The following is a 7552-nucleotide window of genomic DNA, read 5'->3' as shown; positions in this document are numbered from 1 at the left end:
CGAAAAATATATCCTAATTTTTATTTTACAAAGTCCAGATTTAAAGCTTGATAGCTCCTAAAATCGTTTTTAATTTTAAGATGGCTCGCAATCAATACCAACATCCCTAAGGGAAAGCCAAATTTTGTGTACCAAATGCTCCGTATGCAAAATGACTACTTTCTCATTTGTTGTTTTCATGTACATTATTCTCAAGTTGGCAACACTGCTTTAACTCTATCTCCAAGCTCAATCAAAGCTGCTGCTGCAGCTGATGTTGCTTCCTAAGCTGTTGCTGCTGCTTCTGCATCATGTCCATATTAATATGATTTTGCTTTGTTTTGTGTTTTTTATCATGGATTTTTGTTTGTTTTTATTTCTTTTGTTATTGTTATATTTTTTTTCTCATTCTATGATCTTGAGAGGTATCATCTTCCTTTTATGCCTGATATGTACCTGTTCTGGAAGTGTGCGTGCGATTTTATTTCTAAATCTGTTTTTGTTTAATTACATATTGTTATTGTTGCCTTTATTGTTGTTGCTTAAGGGGTTGAAGGTGTTGATTAGTGGACATTGCCATTGTTGTTATTGTTTCATGAAACGTGACATGAGATTGCAACGGATTGTGTGCCATTCGCAAATCAACAATTTCATTAACGGTCATTTGACAACAAACGTACGTTGATCGCTTGATTAATGTTCACAATTGACCGACCAGGAGGATGCTCAATTATACACTTTCGCTCACATCACTCACCCGCACATTTGAGATTACTCAATTTTTGGTTTACACACACACGCAAACACTCATAGATTAGCTAGGAGTATCTGACATTTCGTGACGGAAAATATCCAAGTTTAATAGGTGATGACACCTCCCACTTTATTTATCGATAATACATCGACTTTTGACAGTTAAAAGGTTTTGTAAACCAGGAATATGTTAGATTGCCAGAATAAAAACGACACATTACACATTACACAGTGTGATTATATCCTATTGGTAAATTCCTCGTTCATGATAGGATTTGCCAAGTACTGTTTGTTTTTCTCCGAAATGGAATTTTCCATAAAATAGTTTTTGTGTAAAACATGCCTTATGGGAAACACATGAATTGTTTATCGTGAATATGACTGATATTTGTGACGTAGATAAAAATATTTTTGGGTTTCAATCACGAAATTAATTTATCCAATAACTTTTTAATTTAAACTGCACTGAAAAAAAAGCATACTCGGTTCCAAAGATTTTGTCTTTACTTTAAAAAATTTTGTATTGATTCCGAGCCAAAGAAGCGGAGAATACAAGTAAGGATACTTTTAAGACACAATTCTCTTTTAAATTTAGGTTTTGTGTACTTGCTTCTAGGAAACAAATTTTAATTTTTCGCTTTCTCAGCTTTTTTTCTTCATATGCTATCAAAGTCCTTTAAAAACGAGTTAACGGCAACTTTATTTTCCAAATTAGGACTCGACTTCCAGTAGAAATTATGCTATGTTTCAAGTAAAAAACTTCTTTAAAATAAAGTTTTGAAAAACATGTCCTATATTTGAACGGTTTTTTGCTTTGTAGTCAAGATGCAAAAAGACAGCAAATTTAAAAACAATTTCATTAAATTTAAAAAATTTTTCTGAATTATTAAAGTCAAGTTGACCTTAGAAGAAGAAATTTTTTCTTTCATGTTAAGATACCCATTTTTAAGTCAAATCACTTAATTATAAGGACAATATGACTTCATTGAAAAGTTTATCGACTTTTGGACAAGGAAAATAACTTTATTTTAGAGAAATGCGTCTTCTATGCTAAGCAAAATTTGTGTTCGTATTTTAAAGACATGAAATCTTTGACCTCACGACAATATTTTGTTCAGTGTGGTTCAATCACCAATTCAAAATATCGATCTCGATACCAACTTAAAAATTAATTGCTTAAATTAAAAATTTTATTTTTGCAAGAATTTTTTGTAATTGAATTTTGGTTTGATTAAAAAGTTAATTGGACCAATTAATTTTTTAATTGGCAATTTCTTCAAATTCAATTGAAAATATATTTTTGATATTTTTCTGTGTGTATATGAAAGATAAAGCTTTAAGGCGATCCATTCAGATATTCAAATATGATGGATTCTTTGTTGTGCGATACATTTACATGACATCAGGGATACTCGGATAGAAATTAAGCTCATCGCCCAAACGTACACACAAAAAATATTTTTTCTGATTCAATCACGAAATTAATTGATCCAATTAATTTTTTAATTGAAATGTCTCCAATCACAGAAATGATAGTATCAATTAAAAAATTAATTGAAAGTCAATTAAAAAATTAATTGAAAGTCAATTAAAAAATTAATTGATACTATTAATTTTTGTGATTGATTTTTGTTTCAATTAAAAAATTTGTAGATTCAATTAAAATTTTAATTGAATATTTTTTAAAACTCAATTAAAATTTTAATTGGAAAATTTTTCGTGAAATTTTTTTCTGTGTAGGCAGCTCAATGATTTTGTCTTTATTTTTATGACGTTGGTATTAATGCCGAGGTGAGGAAAGGATTTCTTGTAAGGATGCATTTTAATGTATCCTGTACACTGAAAAAAATTGTTGACCTCATATGCAACTTAAATTTTAGGAATCGAAATTTACCCAAAGTTAAGGACAAAATTCTTTAAAATAATGACATTTTAATTAAATGAAAGTTTATAATCCTTGCTTCAAAATTTTTTTTTCATTAAATTTAGGACACAAATCTTGAAATTTTCTATCTCTCTGCTGCAGCTGTAGATCTTTGAAGTAAGGCAAATTTTCCTTAAAATAAAGAAAAACATTTTTAATTGAAAGAAATCGTCTTTAACTCAACTGACATATTGCAATTTTAAATTTAAGATAAAATCGCTTCAAATATAGGCTAAGACTTATTTTAAGGATTTCCATCTTTGGTTTAAAGTTTTTTTTTTTGTTTAACATTAGGAAAACTTTACTTTGAAGTACCTGTCATAATTTGGATTTTAAATTGGAATTTGTTTGTACATAAATACCTTTATTAATATATCGCAAAAAGAGGATAAAAATTCGATGAATGAGATCTGTATCTAATTTTAATTTTATTTATCCTAGATTTAAAGTCAGGGAGGTCCGTCAAAGATGTCTTAATTTTAAAAAAGCCGCATCTTTGGCTCGGAATCAATACCCAAATCCTTAAGGGAAGGTCAAAATCTTTTGATCCAAGTAAACTTTTTTTTTGAGTGTAGGTGTTGTGTCCTGGATGTTGGATTCCAAATATGAATTTATTCTTTTTTTTCAGACATTTTTCATAATATTTAATCTTTTAAAATTCCAAATTCAAACACTGTGAAAAGTTGACGACTATTAAAGTAAAAAAAAAAACAAAAAACAACATAAAATGGGTCAGCCAATTTCCAAAAAATTCTAAAGTCGATTTTTTAGATTACAAGAAATCAACATTAACTTTTCGGCTTTGTTTTGACAAAAACTCGATATTCGGCTTTTTTAAAATTCGGAAAGTCCACTATTCGTCTTTTTCATACTTGAAAAAGTTGTTTTAAAAATTTTTCAATATTTGAAAAACTCGACATTTGATCGATCGACGAACAGTGGAGTCAAATCCTTTTTTTTAGAGGAAAACAATTCGGCTTTAAGGATTTATTGTAAGGATACATTTTAATGTATCCTGTAGGTGTTGTGTCCTGGATGTTGGATTCCAGATATGAATTTATTATTTTTTTTTTTTAGACATTTTTCATAATATTTAATCTTTTGAAATTCCAAATTCAAACACTGTGAAAAGTTGACGACTTATTAAAGTTAAACAAGAAAAAAACCAAAAAAGAAACAACGTAAAATAGGTCAGCCAATTTTCAAAAAATTTAATAGTCGATTTTTTAGATTAAAAGAAGTCGACATTGACTTTTCGGCTTTGTTTTCTCGATGTTCGGCTTTGGCATGGCCTTCAACTTTTTTCCAATTCTGAAAGTCGACTATTCGTCTTTTTTCAAATTTGGAAAAGTTGTTTTATAAATTTTTCAATATTTGAAAAAGTCGACTTCTGATCGAGCGACGCACAGTGGTTTCAAATCCTTTTTTTTTTTGGAGGAAAACAACTCAGCTTTATTAGGTTGATATCTTTATCCGTTCAAAACTTGCAGAATTATTTCCAAAAAAAAATTGATTTTGAACCAGTGTGCGACATTTGCAAAATTTCACTTTCCGACAAAAAGTTAGAAAAGTGAATTTTTCCAATTTTTATACCCTCCACCATAGGATGGGGGTATATTAACTTTGTCATTCCGTTTGTAACACATCGAAATATTGCTCTAAGACCCCATAAAGTATATATATTCTGGGTCGTGGTGAAATTCTGAGTCGATCTAAGCATGTCCGTCCGTCCGTCCGTCCGTCCGTCCGTCTGTTGAAATCACGCTAACTTCCGAACGAAACAAGCTATCGACTTGAAACTTGGCACAAGTAGTTGTTATCGATGTAGGTCGGATGGTATTGAAAATGGGCCATATCGGTCCACTTTTACGTATAGCCCCCATATAAAGGGACCCTCAGATTTGGCTTGCGGAGCCTTAAAGAGAAGAAAGTTTCATCCGATCCGGCTGAAATTTGGTACATGATGTTGGTATATGGTCTCTAACAACCATGCAAAAAATGGTTCACATCGGTCCATAATTATATATAGCCCCCATATAAACCGATCCCCAGATTTGGCTTGTGGAGCCTCTAAGGGAAGCATATTTCATCCGATCCGGCTGAAATTTGGTACATGGGGTTTGTATATGGTCTCTAACAATCACGCAAAAATTGGTCAACATCGGACCATAATTATATATATCCCCCATATAAACCGATCCCCAGATTTGGCTTGCGGAGCCTCAAAGAGAAGCAAATTTCATCCGATCCGGCTGAAATTTGGTACAAGACGTTGGTATATGGTCTCTAACAACCATGCAGAAATAGGTCCACATCGGTCCGTAATTATATATGGCGCCCATATAAATTGATCCCCAGATTTGGGTTGCGGAGCCTCAAAGAGAAGCAAATTTCATCCGATCCGCCTGAAATTTGGTACATGATATTGGTATATGGTCTCTAACAACCATGCAAAAATTGGTCCACATCGGTTCATAATTATATATAGCCCCCATATAAACCGATCCCCAGATTTGGCTTGCGAAGCCTCCAAGAGAAGCAAATTTCATCCAATCCGGTTGTAATTTGAAGCATGGTGTTAGTATATGATCCTTAACAACCGTGCCAGAATTGGTCCATATCGGCCATAATTATATATAGCCCCCATATAAAACATTCTCCAGATTTGACCTCCGGAGCCTCTTGGAGGAGAAAAATTCATCCGATCCAGTTGAATTAGGCACCTGGTGTTAGTATATGGTCGCTAACAACCATACCAAAATTGGTCCAATCTCACAAAAATTGGTCCATATCGGTTCATAATCATGGTTGCCACTAGAGCCAAAAATAATCTACCAAGATTTTATTTCTATAGAAAATTTTGTCAAAAGTTTATTTCTATAGAAAATTTTGTTAAAATTTTATTTCTGTAGAAATTTTTGTCAAAATTGTCTTTTTATACAAAATTTTGTCAAAATTTTTATTTCTATATACTTGTTTGATTTAATATATACCACGTACGTACTTATATACAATTTAGAAGATGGTGTTAGGAGGTTGTAAGATACCTTGCCATCGCCAAGCGTTACCGCAACTTAAGTAATTCGATTGTGGATGGCAGTGTTTAGATGAAGTTTCAACGCAATCCATGATGGAGGGTACATAAGCTTCGGCCTGGCCGAACTTACGGCCGTATATACTTGTTTTTTTTTTTTAATTTTTAGAAAAATCAACGTCGATAATCGACTAGTCAATATGACGTGATTTATTAAGATATTCTAAAGTCGTTGAGTTGATTTTCGGCTTTATAATACCTTTTGTATTTTCCAAAATTCAAAAATGCTGACTTTTTTAAAATAAGAAAAATCGACTTTTGCAAAAGTAAAATTTTCTACATTTGGACTATTTTAAAATTAGGGGAAGTTGATTTTTCAATTTTTTAAAAATTTCCAAACTATCAACATTAAAAGTCGGTTTGTCAATTTCACTTGATTGTAAACAAAATTAAAGTCGATTTCTGAAATTAGAAAAAGTCGACTTTAAATTTTTGTGACAAAAATTCTATCAGTCGAAAAGTCAATATTTAAGTTCTCAAAATTTGGAAAAGTCAATGTTTTGTCATTTTTAAGATTTAGAAAATTCGACTTTTTGATTCATAAATTTTCGTTTCATCACTTTGACTTGATTGTAAAAAATTGAAAGTCGATTTTTGAGTATACAAAGAGTCGACTACGATTTTCTTGATAAAAAAAGTCGATCAGTCGGAAAGTCGTTTATGATTTTTCAAAATTTCGCCGACTTTTTGTCTTTCCTAAATAGAAAATAAGGCTTTTGAGTTGTTTAAAATTGCACCGAAAAAAAAGTTTACTATTTTTTATGAAAAATGAACTAACCCATAGTAAGAATGACCATGATTTGGCGCCAAAGATTTTTTTCATCTAGATAAGTTCATGATTTTCTTACAAATTAGTTCATGTATTACATCGTATTTTAGTTCATTATTACTATGCTGTGGGAAGAATATAGTTAAACTCATTCAAAATATTCCTGCTATCCGGAAAAATTAACAATTTTTTGGGAAACATGTATTAAGAAATTGGTTTGAAATAAATTGTTTGTCGGTATAATTTTCAAAAAAGTAGAGAAATTGAGGAATCAAAAGTACAAAAAGCCTGTATACAACTAAGAAATTTTTCGTACAAAACAAGTCAATTTTCTATAACCACCAGTATTTTATTTCAAAGAATTATTATTATATTACACAAAACTATGGCTTATGATATACAATAAAGGAAATATTTTTATTAGTACGTTGGACGCATTTACTTGTCGGTAGTTAGTAATTGCTTCTTCAAAAGACTAATATTCTATGTTATTAGGACTAAACTAATTAATTTAAATGTCCATGTTTTCTATCCATATGAAAGATATATGTGGCATAAGTTGCTATATTCAATTGAATTGTCCAATTTCATCGATTTTGGCTAACTTTTGTTGGGCGGATTTGGCTTAGAGGCATCTGAAGTTATACAAAATATAAGAAAAATATTATTAATTAATTAATTCTATCGTTCATATTGATCTTTAACTTACGGTTTTCAAGAGTATTTCCTAGAGCCAATAAGGATATCAGCTTAATTAGTATTAAACAGTAAGAATATTTAAAATTACCATTACGAGACCTGTCTACCTGCAAGTGAAAAAAATAATTTTTAATAAATTGAAATTTTGGTTTTATTAAAAACGGCAAAATACCGTTTACAGAAAAACTTACCACATTGAAAAATCCATCCAGTAGGTACATTATTGGAATCATATCCATGGACAAATGGGACGTTATTGAAATTATTCTCAGAATATAATTGAAATAAAAAATATTATAAAATTAGACATAATTTCCACTTGTCAGTATAGCAT

The 7552-nt window shown here is 30.7% G+C and overlaps 1 long non-coding RNA gene across 1 annotated transcript; it reads right to left on the bottom strand.

Moving 5' to 3' along the window:
* Window positions 1-6847: 6847 nt before the first annotated feature.
* Window positions 6848-7296, bottom strand: LOC142238271 (uncharacterized). The gene is made up of 2 exons (XR_012722688.1): window positions 7229-7296; window positions 6848-7154 (listed from the first exon to the last, which is right to left on the bottom strand). It is a non-coding gene; the product is annotated as an uncharacterized LOC142238271 (long non-coding RNA).
* Between the last annotated feature and the right edge of the window lie 256 nt (window positions 7297-7552).

The sequence above is a fragment of the Haematobia irritans genome, chromosome 5 (assembly GCF_050003625.1).
Source record: "Haematobia irritans isolate KBUSLIRL chromosome 5, ASM5000362v1, whole genome shotgun sequence".
Classification (NCBI taxonomy): Eukaryota; Metazoa; Arthropoda; class Insecta; order Diptera; family Muscidae; genus Haematobia; species Haematobia irritans.
The sequence above is the reverse complement of the archived record's forward strand: the minus strand, read 5'-3'. Positions and strand labels throughout refer to the sequence as shown.